Below are 16,529 nucleotides of genomic sequence, written 5' to 3' on the forward strand. Positions count from 1 at the left end.
GTTTCCATCTCTCGGTCTCGAATTGGGCAACTCGTAACAAACGACCCGATGCGCCAGCACAACGTCGAGTTCCTTCCTTTCTCCGATGCTTGGAGTGTTGCCAAACGAGCGGCCAACGCTTACGGCAGGGCTGCCGCGGACTCACCGTGGGTGCGGGTGCGCGTCTGCAGAGATTTATGCGCCGTTCGCGTCTACATACGATAGAGGTATCAGCTGCTAATGAGAGAGTGTAACTTCAGAGAAAGCGTAAGTGTGCAAGGAGGAGAGATAATTCACGCTTAAATGTCCAGGGACTCCTAATGCAGCACGGATCGCGAGGAGCCTGTTGCGAAACTGCGACAAAAAAGCCTGCAGTCACGACCGCCTTCGTAGAAGATGAATGGTTGCAAGAACAATGGCGCCGGAGCGAAGATATTGTTTTCGTCATTTGTAGCTCGGCTTGCAGGTGGCGCTCAACAGGGCGACGGCTGTTGCGCGGAACAATAACCGGGGATGGTTTCTTGCTTCCCTGCTTTGTATCTTTTTAAATGTTTTCTCGTCGTTCGGAGTTTATTTGTGCTTTTTCGTGAACATTTGCCGGTGCGGCAGTAGCGTTACTTAATTTTGCCGGCGCTTTAGACCTGCTACGCTGAGTTGGGCGGCTAAATGAACGTCCCTGCTTTCTGTTAAGACCGTCGAGACGTGGTAACAATGTTTAATTGAATCTAGGGTATAGCAGGGCTACCACCAGCCTTTGACGGTATAAAAAGTGGGCGTTCTGAATACTCATCATGCGGACGTGGAATAACTAATGATGAGGGACTCTTGCTTGTAAGGTTAAACTGCCCACTCTATGCCCAGCAGAAACGAGCGTATTTGCGTCAGGGATGGATAATTGAGAAATTGTGCTATGTCCTATAGAAGACTACCCTCGGGGCACTCTATAAGAAGCGAAATGTGTATAACGTTTTTATTTTTCTCTTTTTCCTTTTTTCTATACCGGCGATTCAGCATTGAATACTTACAATATCAGCATTTATATTTAGCTATAGCGTTCAAACGTGGCTCTGCGTCTGCTATTTGTTATTTCTTGCACCTCATTTCTGTCTTCTTGTACGCTTACTTTATGTTCAGTAAATTAAGTCGTTCTGAGCGCCTCAGTAACGACATTACCAATACTCAGCCCATGTCGCATTTGATTTAGGTGATAGTATCTTTTTCTTTCTTGCTTTCACCGAGGCTTGCAATGGAACATAAAGGGAGCAGTTCTAACCTTCCACGCATCATCAACAAATCGCCGTATACCTGTCTAGATCGCAGCCTGCCATTTATGTAACTGCCAGTGAAAAAAAAAAAAAAAAGTATTCCGAAAGCCGCGCAGGAGAAAGGAATTCTTTGCAATGCTTCGTTTAAGACATTTCTCGTTAAATACCTCAGTTGAGTGACTGATTGATTACTTCATTATGTATGCGAGTTTAAGATCAGAAATAAACGCCGTGGGCTTTAAGAGACGCCGCAAAAGAAGGCCCCGATTAGTTGTTTTTTTTTACCTCCTGAGTAACTTCTTTTTGTAAACCCTTTTCCAGGAAATGTTCACTACCAGCACAATAAAGGTCGAAGGTTAGCGAGAGCTAGGGTTTCCTTAAAGAACACATCCGGAACGGAGACCTTTGTTGACCTTGAACCTTGAACGGCGCGACACACCAGTGCCAACAATTTTTCCGTAGCAATAGTCAATGATAGGGGAGAACTCCTCTCGGCAGCCTCGCGGAAGACCTACCTCCTCGGTTGACGTGGCGGAACAGGCTGCTATAGCTCTCGCATTACTCGACACAAAACGCACTACGGTGTACACGGACTCCCGAGCAGCCGTGAGAGCGTTCGCATAGGAACTGATAGCCAAAGAGGCAGCCAGAATTCTCAACGGCAAGCCCCCCTCTGACATTATTGATCACATAGTCTGGTTACCAACTCACATTTGACCAGACGTATTGCAAGGTCACCTGAAACCCTATGAGATAGCCCACGACCGTCCGCCAGGTTCCATGTGCCGCGACGGGACGGTGCCTCGGGTGAGTTCGGGAGAGCTCGTCCACAGTGATCCTCTAGTTACTTTTGACGAAATCACATCTCATTACAGAGGGAATAGGCAGACTTTTCCCTTTGCCCATCATAAGCTCAACTGATCACAAGCTAGCTCGTTCCGCATGCTGCAGACTGGGTCCTACCCCTCTCGAGGCTTTCTGAACATGCTCTACCCGGACATTGATCCAGTCTGCCCAGATTGTGGCACTGAATTTTGCTCGTGAAATCACATGCTCTGGCAGTGCCCTGTGTTACAGGATTTTAACCGAGAAGAAGACTGGACGAAGGTCATCACAGACCCGAGACAGGACGTCCAGCTGCTGGCTGTCCAGAGGGCCCGTGAACGAGCGGAGAGGCATGGCCTCTCTGTTTCGACATGGGACTAGCCAACGGCTGGGTAAGGACCAACCTAGCAGGCCCCCTGCCTAGCTCCTCGGGACCCCGATAAGGTTGTTTACCACTAGTACTACTACCTCCTGAGTAATTACGTGCATCTAAACTTAAGTATACATATTGGAGAAATATTTTTGGTGTTCTATTTTTATCTAATGCGTCCGGGATTCAAACCCGCGACCTCGTGCTCTGCAGCAAAATGCCGCAGCCTCTGGCCAACTGTACAGTAAAATAATTTGCACCCCTGACTTTGAAAAGGGGTGTAAATTTGCCTATAATTCACACCCTTACACCAAAAAGGGTGTAAGAGTGTGAGTTATAGACAGTTTTAGATTCTTTTTAACTTTAAGGGTGCGAATTATTTTACATTGTGCAGCGGGGTCGCTATACGTTAGGATTCGCAGAAAAATGGTTTAGTTTTGGGAACTTACACTATGGGCAAGCACACGTATCCTCGTGCATACTATGAACGTTAAAAAAAGAAAGTGCTTAAGCTTAGTCTACCGGGCTGTTACGCTTACTCTATAGACGAAACAAAAAGAGAAAACCAAAGTGGCACGCAATTAAATATAATCGCCGATGCCTGTTGCCTGGCTCTCTGTACCGAGGTGCGAGCTCCGTGAGATAACCACTTGACACCCTATGGAAAATGTTGAGGGAGAGAAACTAAAAAAAAAAAAAAAAATCTGAAAGCCAGCCGAGAAATAAGAGGATTAAGCGTGTTACAACACGTCAAACGTATTCATGTTTAAACAGCTTTTTTTTTTCCTTTCTCCCGTTCTCTCTCTCCCTCACTCGCACACACAAACGCAAACAGACACTGCGCACACCCCGTCGTTTGATTTAACGGGGCGACCAGGTTTTCTTTCTTTCTTTCTTTCTTTCTTTCTTTCTTTCTTTCTTTCTTTCTTTCTTCCTTTCTTTCTTTTCCAGCGCTCGGCCAATATATGCGACAGACTCGGCGAAGAAGTGGATCGTGAGCGGTCGTTGCCGCCGCGGATTATAGGCCACTCGATCAAACAAAGGCTGCTCGGCTAGAGTATACACAGCGTAAGCGCATCTTCGATTTTTCGTTTACTGCACACAGGGAATGTATTCGCCGTTTCAGTCCGTTTGTTTTCTCCACACTCCTCGTTCTCCCTCTCTCTCTAACCAAACAAGCGCAACTGTAGTCGCTCATACCAGCTCGAGCGTGCGGAAAGTACATATACGCTCGGAGCGCGTTTCGAGCGGTTCGCTTCTTCTACGAGATTTGACAAAATGGAGAAGACATGGAGCGGCACCCTTGTCTCTGCTGTAGCACGTCGCACGAAACACTCGTCGTCGCCGCGAAGGAGAGAGAGAGAGAGAAAGAGAGAGAGAGAGAGAGAGAGAGAGAGAGAAAGGACCTACAGCCAGCTTTCCCGAGAGCCCGGCACGACAAAGCATTGATAAGTCGAATGCTTTTCATCCGGGTTGTATACCGCGGACGTAACCGCATTTTAAGAAATGATACAAAAGGAAAGAGGACGTTAACGAGTGAATCAATCGTTGTGGAAAATTTCTGCATTCCTCTGCATTGCTATGAAGCGCTGGCATTTTGTCTGGCGACAGTATACTAAATCACGGTGTGGTCTAAAAGACAGAAAGAAAGAAAGCAAGAAAAAAGAGAAAGAAAAGAAAGAAAGAAAGAAAGAAAGAAGGAAAGAAAGCAAGAAAGAAAGAAAGAAAGAAAGAAAGAAAATTAGCAGCGAGTGAATGGGAATACGAGTGACGAATACGACTGTTGTATTGAAACTGTGACGATAGCTTCTTCCTGTATTTTCATTTCAATAAGTAGCTGCAACTTCTCATTTTACACCATACCACTTTTATTCGATAAGAATTCTTGTCACATTTCTTTTTTTTTTTGTCTTTACTAGGGCAGCACGCGTGTGCACAATGGCGTCGGCGTAAAGCTAAAATAAATAGAATAGCCGATATCAACTGAGACGCTAATATCTCGAAAACGTGTATTTATCAGTGATTTAAAAAAAAAAAAACACTCCGCAACAACGTCTCGCCTATGTCCTACGTAAGAAGTCTGTCATTCATTTTTTTTTTTCAGCGTATACTGACACACCGCTATACACACAGAGATAAGGACGATGTGAGCGCTATTCAAAACCTATGAAACTGAGATGGACACTTTTTCGCGCGTGGCGTCTCTATCTCGTCTCAACTTGGAGCCCTACTCCCTAAGAATTTTTTTTTTTCAGGACATCCAGAAGCAATTTCCCCGTCTGGTGAAAGCAAATGGGCCGACATTACAGCGACAAACTTTCATTTTCCAACCGCCGCGACACTCTACAGAAAAGTACACTAGGCTCAAGTTACTCGCAACATGCGAGAATCCTTCACTTCCGCCCCAGTTGGCAGAGAAGCCGAGGCGGCAAGCGTTCGTTCTTTTGCTGGTCTCGTCCCGTCCGCATTCTCACTGGCGCGTCGGCTCTTGTCTTTGTTCTGTCGCTTATATTTGTCTCGCCTCGCTTCCGCAGCCGAGCTCTTCCGTGAGGACGGGCTGAGAGGGCTGTCGCGCCACGCCGAAAGTCCTTTGTGTGTTTGGCGGGTCGAATTACCGCGTTCGCGCCCATGCCGAACATGAATCCATTGTCTTGTTGCAAGGGCGCCGTCCCGTGTGTGTCTATTATATATATATATATATTAGAGAGAGGGAGAGAGATACCCACGCATGCGAAAGTTGGGCACGTCGGCTTCCCAACTTGTAATTAAATCGTCTGCGCAAAATTATGGACAAAAGGAAAAAGAGAGGGAGAAAAAAAACAGGCGACAGGCGCCGACTGTCATCTGAATTTTAATTAGGAAACACGTTGGTTTTAACTTTCCGGCTGCCACGTCTTGCGCATACAAATGTGGTTGACACGACAGCACGCCTCCTGGGGACGTGCGTGATACAGAATACATGCGTCTAGGTTCTGGCTGAAATTGGTTAATGCATTCTGACTGGGTTGAGAAGCAGGTCGGGTTTGTCGCTTCGTGGCATACTCTCAGTTGGATGTCAGTTATTTTTTTATCTTTCTCGGTTGATTCATATACAGGTTTAACTTCCACAAGCATTCACTCGGGCTATGAGAGACGTCGTGGGCAAGGGGCTCGGATTAGGTTCGACTACTGGGGATTTTTTTTAATAAAGTGCGAATAAAAATCAAAGCAAGTGAAAGTTCATGCGTGGCCGCCCAGATATAGAAAACGCATAAAGTTGCAGGTGATAGCGTCTGTTATAGCTGTTCTTTTTTTTTCTCCGCGCCGTCATCTTTTGACGCATTATGTTAGAAAGTGAGGAGGAAATGCGTGGAAATTAACTAGACTTTGCCTAGTTTTCCACCCTACTCACTTGGTGAGGAATATGAGAGTGCGAAAAAAAGATAAAACATATTGTAGTGCACGTGATAGACATCAACTGCCGCCTGCGAGGTGCTGTGGATCGCAGCAAGGAATGTCTAGCCTGTCAGATAGCGTGCATCAATTAACGCGTGTAAGTTTGCATCTTAGCGAGGTCCGTTGAACCAAGAGATTTTGCTGGGTCTCGCAGGAGTCGATGCGCTTTGCATAAGGCTTTTCTTTCTTTCTTTATTGACACGGCAAGTCACGTAAAAAAAAAGAAAATATTGTGTCGACTTCGACCCGATGGCAAATCATTGAAACCTAGGGAGAGGTTTAACGTTGCGATGAAGGCGTCTCGGAACGCCACAGCTTGATGAGGAGCGCCGGCGTTGATGCAGTCGCACCTCGAAGGTGCCCGATACAAGACTGAAGAAACAAACAATCGTCATTTATTGCATAGATGCTAATTGTTTATGTTTAAGTGTACAAATATGGTTATTCGTAGGAAAAGAAAATATAAGTTGCCGCAGGCGGGGACAGAGGCTAAATCCCCCCATATATATATATATATATATATATATATATATATGCGTGTGTGTGTGTGTGTGTAAACACGCGCACGCAGACACGGTCCCGCCGGCCTGAAGAACTAATCGGGCGAATGACTCGGTCGTTTAGCTATTGGGTAATCAACCGCATGGCGGCGGGCCGGGGATTCCGGCGGGCCCCCCTCTCGCGCGCACATACATTGGGAATGCCCGTGTCCTTCGCGCGGGAGTTATTTGTCGTCGCCGTCTCTTCGTTCCGCGAGCCACTGCGCAATGCCGCACCTACACACACACTACAACGCGCCACAGCGTGTGCACGACTAATCATGTACGCTCCTCTCTCCCTCTCTCCTTAACGCGTTCTCCGTGGCTTCGTCATCATCGTCTCGTGTGGTTCCCGCAATAACATTTGCTTAATTCATGCGGTCGTTCACACACGACGTGTTTTGGCTATATGTATACATATATCATCGGAATCTCATCGGAAAACAGAGACTACAGTAACGACATTGCGCAGAACGTGAGTGGCTGTAGCCTCTGCCAACACAATAGACAGGAACAGTCGAGGGTACGCAAACGCATCAAAGAGCCATGCATTCCCGCCCAGCGTTTATACGTACACGGTAATATGATGGGCCTTTTAGGTACATCGTCGACAGCACACCCACGCAGGCGGTGGATGTGTAGAGAGCAGCCACGGCGCATGTACTGTGGGCGATTGCACTTCAGTTGGGTAATGCTGTTGTCGCATCAGTCGCCGAGTGGCAATAATGCCTGTACAGCAGAGCTGAGTGCAGGAGTGTGTAAGACATCGATTGTACGTGTGTGCACGAATCGCAAGCGATTGCGCGAGTGATCAGGCGCGAAACAAAAAAGAGGCAGTTATTCTCAACGTTGCGGCTAGTAAACGTCATACTCATCGTCCCAGTGATATCGTAGAGCTACTCATTTCTTTTTTTTTTAATTAAATGTGCGTGTAGAAGTGATTAACATCATGGGTGATGCCCGTTACTCCTTCTCTCTTACGCAAACAGTACTTACGACCAGCCGGCTAAAATAAACAAAAGAGAAATAAATGACAGGCAGTACGTAAGAAACATAGGTGTTTTCATTATGCTCTCTTGTTATTATTATTATTATTATTATTATTATTATTATTATTATTATTATTATTATTATTATTATTATTATTATTATTTCATCAAACTGTTACACGACAGAGTCTACTAGCTGCTCTTTCCTTTCGGGTTCAGCAGAAGACTGCCGGGAAGCATGAGCTCTTCCACGTTCCTGCATCTTTCACCAGACACTCGCCTCTCCGCAGAATGCAAAGTCTTTAGAGCTTTCACTAACCCGCCGTGGTTGTTTAGTGGCTTTGGTGTTGCCCTGCTAAGCATGAAGTCGCGGGATCAAACCCCGACCACGGCGGCCGCATTTTGATGTGGAGCGAAATGAAAAAACCAACCGTGTACTTAGATTTAGGTGTACATTAATTCACCCCAGGTGGTAAAATTGCATCCACAGCCCCCCCCCCCCATACGGCGTTCCTCATAATCTGATGGTGGTTTTGGCACGTAAAACCGCATAATTTAATTTAACAACTTTCATTTTCTTCCATATTGATATGTTTCAAAACGTGTTTGTCTTCTTTCTGTTCTGAGCTTCGCACTGTCTCTTGAGCCTTCTTTCTATAGCTGCGCTCCTCTCCTGCCTTCTCATAGTTTCTCTCTCCTTCCGTACATGTTTTCCGTCTCTCAAATGTGGGTTATTGCTAGCTGTTTATCCGGTTCAACTTACTTCTAAATATTTTTTTTATTCCGTAGCATTTGGTTGTTGTTGCTTTAAATTTCTACGATCCTTTCTTTCTCTGTGCACCAGCACTCAGACCGTAGTGTTATTCCTCAGCAGGCTAATTTATTTATTTATTTATTTATTTATTTATTTATTTATTTATTTATATGTTGATTAGTTGTACTTTATGCGCGCCTCGCCATTTGAAGGCCTGAAGCCTATGAGCCCATATTGTGTTTACTGCATTTCTTGTTGGTTTCTACGAGTAGCTCACTAATGGTTGGTCATATTTGTCAAAACATTTCCTTCGTGCACTGTACAAAGGTATCATAATAGTCTTGCGCCAATAATATCCATACATCACCATCATCATCATTATTATCGTCGTCACCACCACCACCACCACCATCATCATCATCATCATCATCATCATAAGTGTGGCACAAGGAAGGCCTAACGGCTGTTCTTGTGCACTTTAACAAACATTGATTCAGCGATCGCGTCATTATTTTTGTTATTGCCACGTGGAACGGGGTAGCTGTCAGCGTGGGAAGCCCTCAGAAATCAATCAATCAATCAATCAATCAATCAATCAATCAATCAATCAATCAATCAATCAATCAATCAATCAATCAATCAATCAATTTCATGCTTCAATAAAAGCACACACATAAATGTTATGGGTAATATCCCCCCGTGCAACTAAAATAACCTGTGCGTTCATTTCAGCAAATTCATCATGATTTATATATAAATGTATATTATAAAGAGAGAGATAGCCCAGGCACAGCAGCCTGGAAGACAAGAAATAAGGGTCGGACCTGCGGCCAGCCAATCTCGAGCGTGCCATATTACGCGCAGCCCCGCTCTCTGCGTCGTCGCATGTTAAGCTCTGTCGTCCCGCAGCTCGGTCCTTCGCAGCGAAACCACGACGCGGGCCCCCGGGAAGATGGCCAGGCGCGCCGCACTTCCCGACGCGGGCTGCTTCGGCGCGGCCAAGACAGCCGGCAGCTTTCGAGGGAAGTGAAGTGCACGGTCGCGCAGCTGGCTCTGATGTGTGTCCAGCGCTCGCTGGTGACGCATTGCAACGACGCGTATGCGAGTCCCGTGCCACCGGCGTGCGCCGGTCTGTTTACACGGTCGGCTCGCTTCTCGAGCTCGGGGGGGGGGGGGAGGGCAACTGAATATCGTGCCGGTTATCCAAGCAGTATATGGAGTACGTGGCCAGCGCGGCGATCGTGCGACCCTGGACTGTTGGCTGCGACATCTGCGCGGCTCAAGCTGCTGTTCATACCGGGCACTTTGACGTGCAGAGTGCAATACCAATAGTTGGCTCCCGCGCGAAAATATATATATATATATATATATATATATATATATATATTTATATATATATGTATATATATATATATATATATATATATATATATATATATATATATATATATATATATATATATATATATATATATATATATATATACGCGAGAGAAAGAGAGAGTTACAGAACTTGGTTCCAACGGCAATGACAACAACGGTTTCCATGGCAACGAAGGATTTTGGCTGTCTAAACATGTCTCATGTGTCTGCAAGGATAGTCTGTAAAAAAAAAAAAGAAGAAAAAAGGAGAAAAAACAGCGGATTCGACTCAAGGTGGTTATTCTTATCGATAAAGCTTTATTGCACTGGCGGATATACGAACTTGATTGACCACTTCCAATACAATTATTCAATAATAACTCACCACTGATTTTCTTTTCTACGCTATTTGCTTTAGGCAATGTAAATGCAAAAATGAGGTCATCCGGCACTCGTAGCATACGTTATTGCTTGAAACCGTGAGTCTTCAACCAGTTTCAAGAAATAGGGACTCAATAGTTGCAGCAAAATGAATTGCTGTTTCAGGTAATATCCTTGCGCATTAGGAAAAAAGAGAGGGAGAGAGAAATAAATAATGTAATGGAAGTTGTGCGTGTCGGCCCTGCTACGTGCAACGCTTGCTGCTTCGGATGAGGTGTCTGAATTGACGTGAATAGGACAGTGTAAACGAACCACGCGTGAAGCTTAACCTAAAGAGCGATGAATACATTGGCGGCACATGCTGAGTGTGTATTTCTTCAAAGTGGCTGTAGGCACAACCTCTCCATCAAGAGCTTGCGCTTTTGTCCCAGCTGACACTAATTCTAAAGAATGCTATATCCTTCCACAAATCATAAATTAAGATTTCACCGGACAGTATTCGTGATTAATAATCGCATTGGCAAATATCGCGCCAATCTTGAAGTCTGCCGCTGCTACGAAGGTCCGTCAGGAAAGAAAATAAAATTTTGTCTGGAATCTTCTACATTTATTAAGCTCAGACAGACGTCGCGAGACGAGTCAGTATAAGTTAGAGACCTATATAGGTCTCTTAGGCATAGTCGCCAACGAATGAATAATTTGGGCCTCGCAGTTCGCTAAAAAAAAAAAAAAAAAGACAATTCAGTGAAAACAGTTACCTAAATTAAACAAATTAAGTAAATTGAAGCGCGCATAGGGAACTTGTGCAAATTGATGCACGCATATGCAAAAGAACAGAAAGAAAAGAAATAGCGTGCACGTGCAGTATACCTCTCCTTGAGTCGCGGCTTACGGGGGACCGCGAGAGTGGCGCACATCGCACTGCGTCGAGGACTCCAAATCTTAAGACAGTTCCCCCGAAAAGTTCTAACGGTTTGCAGGGACGGTAACCACAACGCGTGCACCGAGTTTAGCGATCGATGCTTTAGTTCGTAGCCCTTGCGCAACGCTGCACCCACTTGGCTGTCTCGTTTACGTCTTCGCAATGAAAATTCTTCGGATTAAGCAAAACAAGCTTGGCAACGCGGGCGCAATCCTTTTTTTTTTTTTTTCGCGTTCGGGAGGATTGCATTGATGCGGCGTGGCAGCAACGCACGGCTTATACGTTAACCGAGGAGCTATAGAGGACTGGCTCTCGTTAGTGGCACGAAATCACTGTATAGTTTGCGTCCGGAAAAAAAAAGAGTACCAACGAAGGTTATACGCGAGGGGACGGGTTAATAAAGAAACGCAGACGGGGCGTGGGAGTGGTGTATCCTTAACTAGGGATTTTACGGTGCCCGCGTCCAGTGCTGCAGCGATCGGGTTTATATCCGACCGAGCGCGGATAAGCGGCGCGGCGATTGCAACACGCGCGTCGGCGTTCAGCCGTGCTTGCAGCCGAGCGTTTTGTAAGAGGAACCTCGTCGAGAAGGAGCTGGCGCACTGTCGCGGAGTTAGGTGGATCGATCGATGAGGATGGCCCGTTGCTCGCGGAGGACGCAACACGTCTTCGTTAATAATTATGTGCGCCTGCACATACACAGCAACGACCTGCTCGGACGATGGCTGGAGACAAACAGCTCCTTGCGCAGTTTATTAAGCTGTAACGGAATGCGAAAGCGGTCGCGAATGTGTGTGTGTGTGTGCCGAAAGGCGACGACTGTGACGAGACGCGATGACTTACGCAGGCTTTCGATGGACGGGCTATTACAAGAAGTGATGAAAATCACTCGAGAGGCGAATGACCTGAGGCGAAGACGAAACTGCGGCGTGCACGCGTCTTTGAGCGGTGGACCATGTCGTATGGTTTGCCCGTCTCTGCTGGATAAAGTTGGTTACAAGCGTTGGTGACAGAGCGTGGACGTACCTGCCCGTGCGCACAGCAACTCCTTTTATGGCACGTCTGAGTGCTAATGCCGCGGTGGAGACTGGTCGGTGAAACAACATAGGTCTAGACACGAGACAAATAGACAAGTTTTCGAGTTCGCGGTTCCCCTTGCCCGCTTGCGCTTCTCGCTACCCCTATGAAAATGGTCATTGCCTTTATGTTTCCTTTATGTTTCCTTCTTGTGCCCTATGTGACCTTTATGATTCCTTTTCCTTTGTGTGACCTCCGGGACGCCAACTTTGTGTGTACCACATGTTTACTCATCCTAACGTATACCTCGAGGAAGTGACCTTTATTATGCCTCTAGGATGTGTCCTTTATGTTTACGGCAGGATGTTAACTGGGTGTGTACTATGTGTTACCTGAGTGTACACATTAGTGCACATGTAGGTGACATGGAGTGCACATAACAACTGTCTGTACATATAATACAGGCAGATATATCTGTACTTTGTAACAGCCGTTGATACACTCTGCAGAGTCATTGTAAGTACTAAATCTTGACTTGTCCTTTCCTTTGCCCCAAGAAAACAAGCCTTATTGTAATTATTGTAGTATGTGCCCTTTCTGTTTACGGCGGGATGTTACCTAGGTGTGCACTTCAGTGCACACGTAGGTAACATAGAGCATTAATCTATATATGGCGCATGTACTCTTTATATGTTACCTACATGTGCACTTGAGTGCACATGTAGGTAACAGAATGTGCGCAGTAAGCATCTTTTGCGAATAGTACAGTTAGAGCTATCTGTACCGTATGATAGTCACTGGCAGATTCAAGGAAAAGGCACTGCTTGCACCCCTCGCACTAGACATGCCGACCGGCACTAATTGTGGCTATATTGTGCGGAAAATCAAGCATGCCATGAAATAGGATGGTGTATATAATGATTTATGCCATGCATTCTCTTAATATATAAAGCATTTCTTACTTTTCAACCTGCTATTCTCCAGTAGCAAGTCATATGCAGAAATCTGCAGTATTTAACCTAATATGCAAGAATTTCATGAAAGTTTTGCGCCAGCTAGGCTATCAAATATAGTTGATTGAGTGCTTAAGACGGTTCTCATAGCAGGCGTCTTTCAGATGCTCCGCTTCGCCTCCAGTTTGGCAAATAATCTACTTAATTTATATATCTGGCTTATATATAAATATATATATATATATATATATATATATATATATATATATATATATATATATATATATTAGCACTATGTTACCTGTGTGGGCACTCTATGTTACCTGGCTGTGTACTCCCTCGAGTGCACATCCAGGTAACATAGAGTGCGCTCAGTGATTATCTTTTTACACATGCTACAGATGGATCGTCTACCTGAAAGATGCATTAACTTTAACTACTGGCGTATCAAAGTGAAAAAAAAATTGGGGGGGTGCACCTGCCTGCCCCTCCCTCTCTATCTTGGCCGTATTGATCACCACGCGCCATCAACAGTACATACGTACATCAAAGCCTCATGCAGCGAATAATCCCTCACGACAAATAACAATTGCGCGGCGGCTGGAGACGCGGTGGCACGACGCGCAGTGTTCGATGGCTTGCGCTACATGAACCGCAAAAGAGGCGGACGCCTCCGCGGCCAATCTGCCGCTTTGCTAGTGAGCGTATACGATTACTTAGCCATTTAAGTAGCTGTTCTCGTCGCTTTCGCGCTGACCACAAGTACGAGTAACTGCTGTGTCGATATTAGCACGCGTAGAAGAAGGGCAGCGCGGATCCCGTAAATGCTTGCTTGGGCGTACAACTGAATAAATTATAATTGTGAGTTGGCTGAGTATGAAAGTTGTGTGCGGGGTATGGCTGTATTTGATTACGCGAGCATGCAAGCAGTACGCCTGCTTCACTTTGGCCGAAGTTCCGCTGCCGCTGCAAGCCAGCCATCGCCACATTTTGTTGCCTTTATTCCTTACGCTACGGGAAATATGGTTCCACCTATTCAAGATAAGGCCTGACATTCTCAAAAACACGCCACTGGGCGCCATAAGAATCGTGTATATGTGTGGCGATTCCGAATTTCTGGTCGGTGGGTGTCGCAGCTATCGCGGCTGCCCGCACACCGTGCGCCATTTCAAGCAGACGGATCTGCACATGGTGCGCGCTGATTGGCTCGTGTCCGCCGGCAAAAGTTCGTGCATAGTTCGTCTAAAATCTCTGTATATACTTTAAAAAACAAGGCAGCGCACCAAGACACTTTAAACTCAATAATTTGTGTTTAAATACCAGCCTTCCTTCCAGCTACAATTTTTTTTTATCTCGAAGGCCGTGCTTTTTCAACATGCACGCCCTAAAAGGAAATGCAGATCTCGGAGGCTAAATTCACTTGTTAATCGCAGCGCGGCGCTGCCGCAGTGTGACGGTTGCCGGTGAACTGGGCCACGTTGTGTTGCTGTGAGCAGTGAGAGTGCTCGTTGCAGTTACACGGTAATTTAATCATATTTTCGAAGTGCCTAAACAAACTGTGATCCGTACCGTGTGCATTAACCATCAGGAAACCTCTGGACTCGTGTAACGCCATTAGTTCGCCTTATGTTTCCTGTGATACGCCAGTGTCTTATGTACTACAGCGTCCGTCCGAGCTGCCTTTGTTCTCGTCTGTCCGCGTTCGCTCGTGGAATACCTGGTGCTGTGGCTTCGAATTATGGTGCGTGGAAGAATTTGTTGAAAGTTGTGCTTTCGTGCGCTGGTGTTCATCGGCAATTCGACAGTGTTCGCGCCGGAAAGAGCGTCGTCGCGTGGTGCCTGCGAGACGAAGGAGCCGTTTGCTGACCACATTGAAGGTAAGCAGGTCTGACCCTTGCGCGCATTCTCGCAGCTTTTGGTTCATGTAGCAAGCTTTGTGCAACGACAACAGAACACGTTCTGAGCGTACGTTGACTATGTTGCTGTGCACATTTAGCAAAGCGTTTCACGAGGGGAGTTTCCGTGAAATGTATTATTTCTCACTGCTTACTTGCTTTATGGAGTGATGTGCTACCACCGCTGATCGTTGGGACTTAATGGGCAAATATTTACGTAAACGCTGAAAGTTACTGTTTTCTCAGTAGTTTCCCGGCAAGAAATTCTTCCGTAGATATGAGTTTCCGCAAGTTACGTGTGTAATGCATGTCGATGTGTCACGGGCATCGCGAGTTGGCACGCGACTGCGATGTTTGACACTTCAACAGATATTAGCTTGTGTGAAGATTACTTTATTGATAGTATTCAGTTTGAAGTCCAACTTCGCGAGAACTTGTCTGCATTGTTTGTGTTCGACGTGCTCGCGTATTTGTCTCTTATATTGTAGGGCAAATATAGACCGACATTACAACAGCGAAATTTCTTTTTGATCGAGGCATGTCAATCAGACGCTCGTTTTCATTAATATTTTCACCCGAAGAACAGGATGTCAGTGCCTGCGATTGTTAAAGACAGTGGCTTGTAGCACTGCCTAATAAGGGATGCGATTTTCTTGCGATGCTTTCCGCTCGATGTTTGCCACTCTTATAACCCACTTTCCATGGCTGGCTGTTATAGTTAATAACGATAGCGGAATGTCGGTCAGATCAATGAGCAAAAGGAGTAGCATCGGAAAAGGAATCGCTACAAAATCGCGGCCTAGGTTTTAGACCCTTCGTAATCGATTGTTCGTTTGATTTACTAGATATTTAAGTTTTGGTGATAATTTCCCAGGTAGTCAGATGTTTGCTGCTGGTTTTATTCCCGCCTGAATTTTACCATATAACAGTGTAACCACTTGAGATATATCTCACAAAGATTTGTTGGCCAGTTGCCTACTCCTAAAGGTCATGTACTACTTAGCAGCTGCTGCAGAAATGTTTAAAAGAATTTGTGAGCAGTTTAATACCTGAGTGGACTGGCAGCTCAGTCTGTTTCAAACAACAATTAGTTAAAGGCTTCTGTGTTGCCCTGATGTTTTTATGAGCTGTTTTTGACTGCTCCACGTTTCTTAGCTTTCTGCATACAGGCCAGGCTGTTCTTGCTTATATGAATATTTTTGAATAAGTGAAAAAGATTGGCTTTTGTTTTGTTTTTCAGGTCCCAAGCACCACATTCCAGAGGTCTGCTGTGAGCAAACGTGGCAAATTGCAGTAACATCCAGATAGTCCAATAAACTGTTCGTAGTTTCAGACAAACCTTTGCAAAGTATAGTCAAAACTTTCTTTTAAAAGTGCGAGCACTGATCCAACCTGATCTTTCCATCCAAACATTACATTTTATATTAGTAACAAAGACATAACTAGAACAGCAGCACTGCAGTGAGGAACGTACAGTGGCACTCCAAGTGTTATACTGAAATAATCTATAAAGTCTAATTACTTCGTAATTTTAGAACAAATTGGCATGAATTTCTGTGCCATAGCAGAGTTCCAATCCGTGCGCTGCATCATGTAGGGAACAGTAACCTTACAATGAAAACCAATGCAAAAGTTTTTAACTTAGGAAATGTTTATGAAAATAAAATGTGCACATGGAACTCTTCATCTATGCATGTTTACGTAAAATACAGGATTAAATCACTGCGGCCACATAAAGGATGCATAAAGGTAGGACACACGAAGGAAACATAAAAGCAGTGGCCAAATTTCAACATGGAGGAAACATAAAGTACGGTAACATAAGGGATACATAAAGGGAGGA

The 16,529-nt window shown here is 45.3% G+C and overlaps 1 protein-coding gene and 1 long non-coding RNA gene across 7 annotated transcripts in view; one reads left to right on the plus strand and one right to left on the minus strand.

Moving 5' to 3' along the window:
* Nucleotides 1-16,529, minus strand: part of Liprin-gamma (liprin protein kazrin) — a 210,703-nt gene that overhangs the window by 98,038 nt on the left and 96,136 nt on the right. The window lies entirely within an intron of this gene.
* Nucleotides 14,266-16,024, plus strand: LOC126539835 (uncharacterized). The gene is made up of 2 exons (XR_007601393.3): nucleotides 14,266-14,668; nucleotides 15,927-16,024. It is a non-coding gene; the product is annotated as an uncharacterized lncRNA (long non-coding RNA).

Source organism: Dermacentor andersoni, chromosome 3 (assembly GCF_023375885.2).
Source record: "Dermacentor andersoni chromosome 3, qqDerAnde1_hic_scaffold, whole genome shotgun sequence".
Classification (NCBI taxonomy): domain Eukaryota; kingdom Metazoa; phylum Arthropoda; class Arachnida; order Ixodida; family Ixodidae; genus Dermacentor; species Dermacentor andersoni.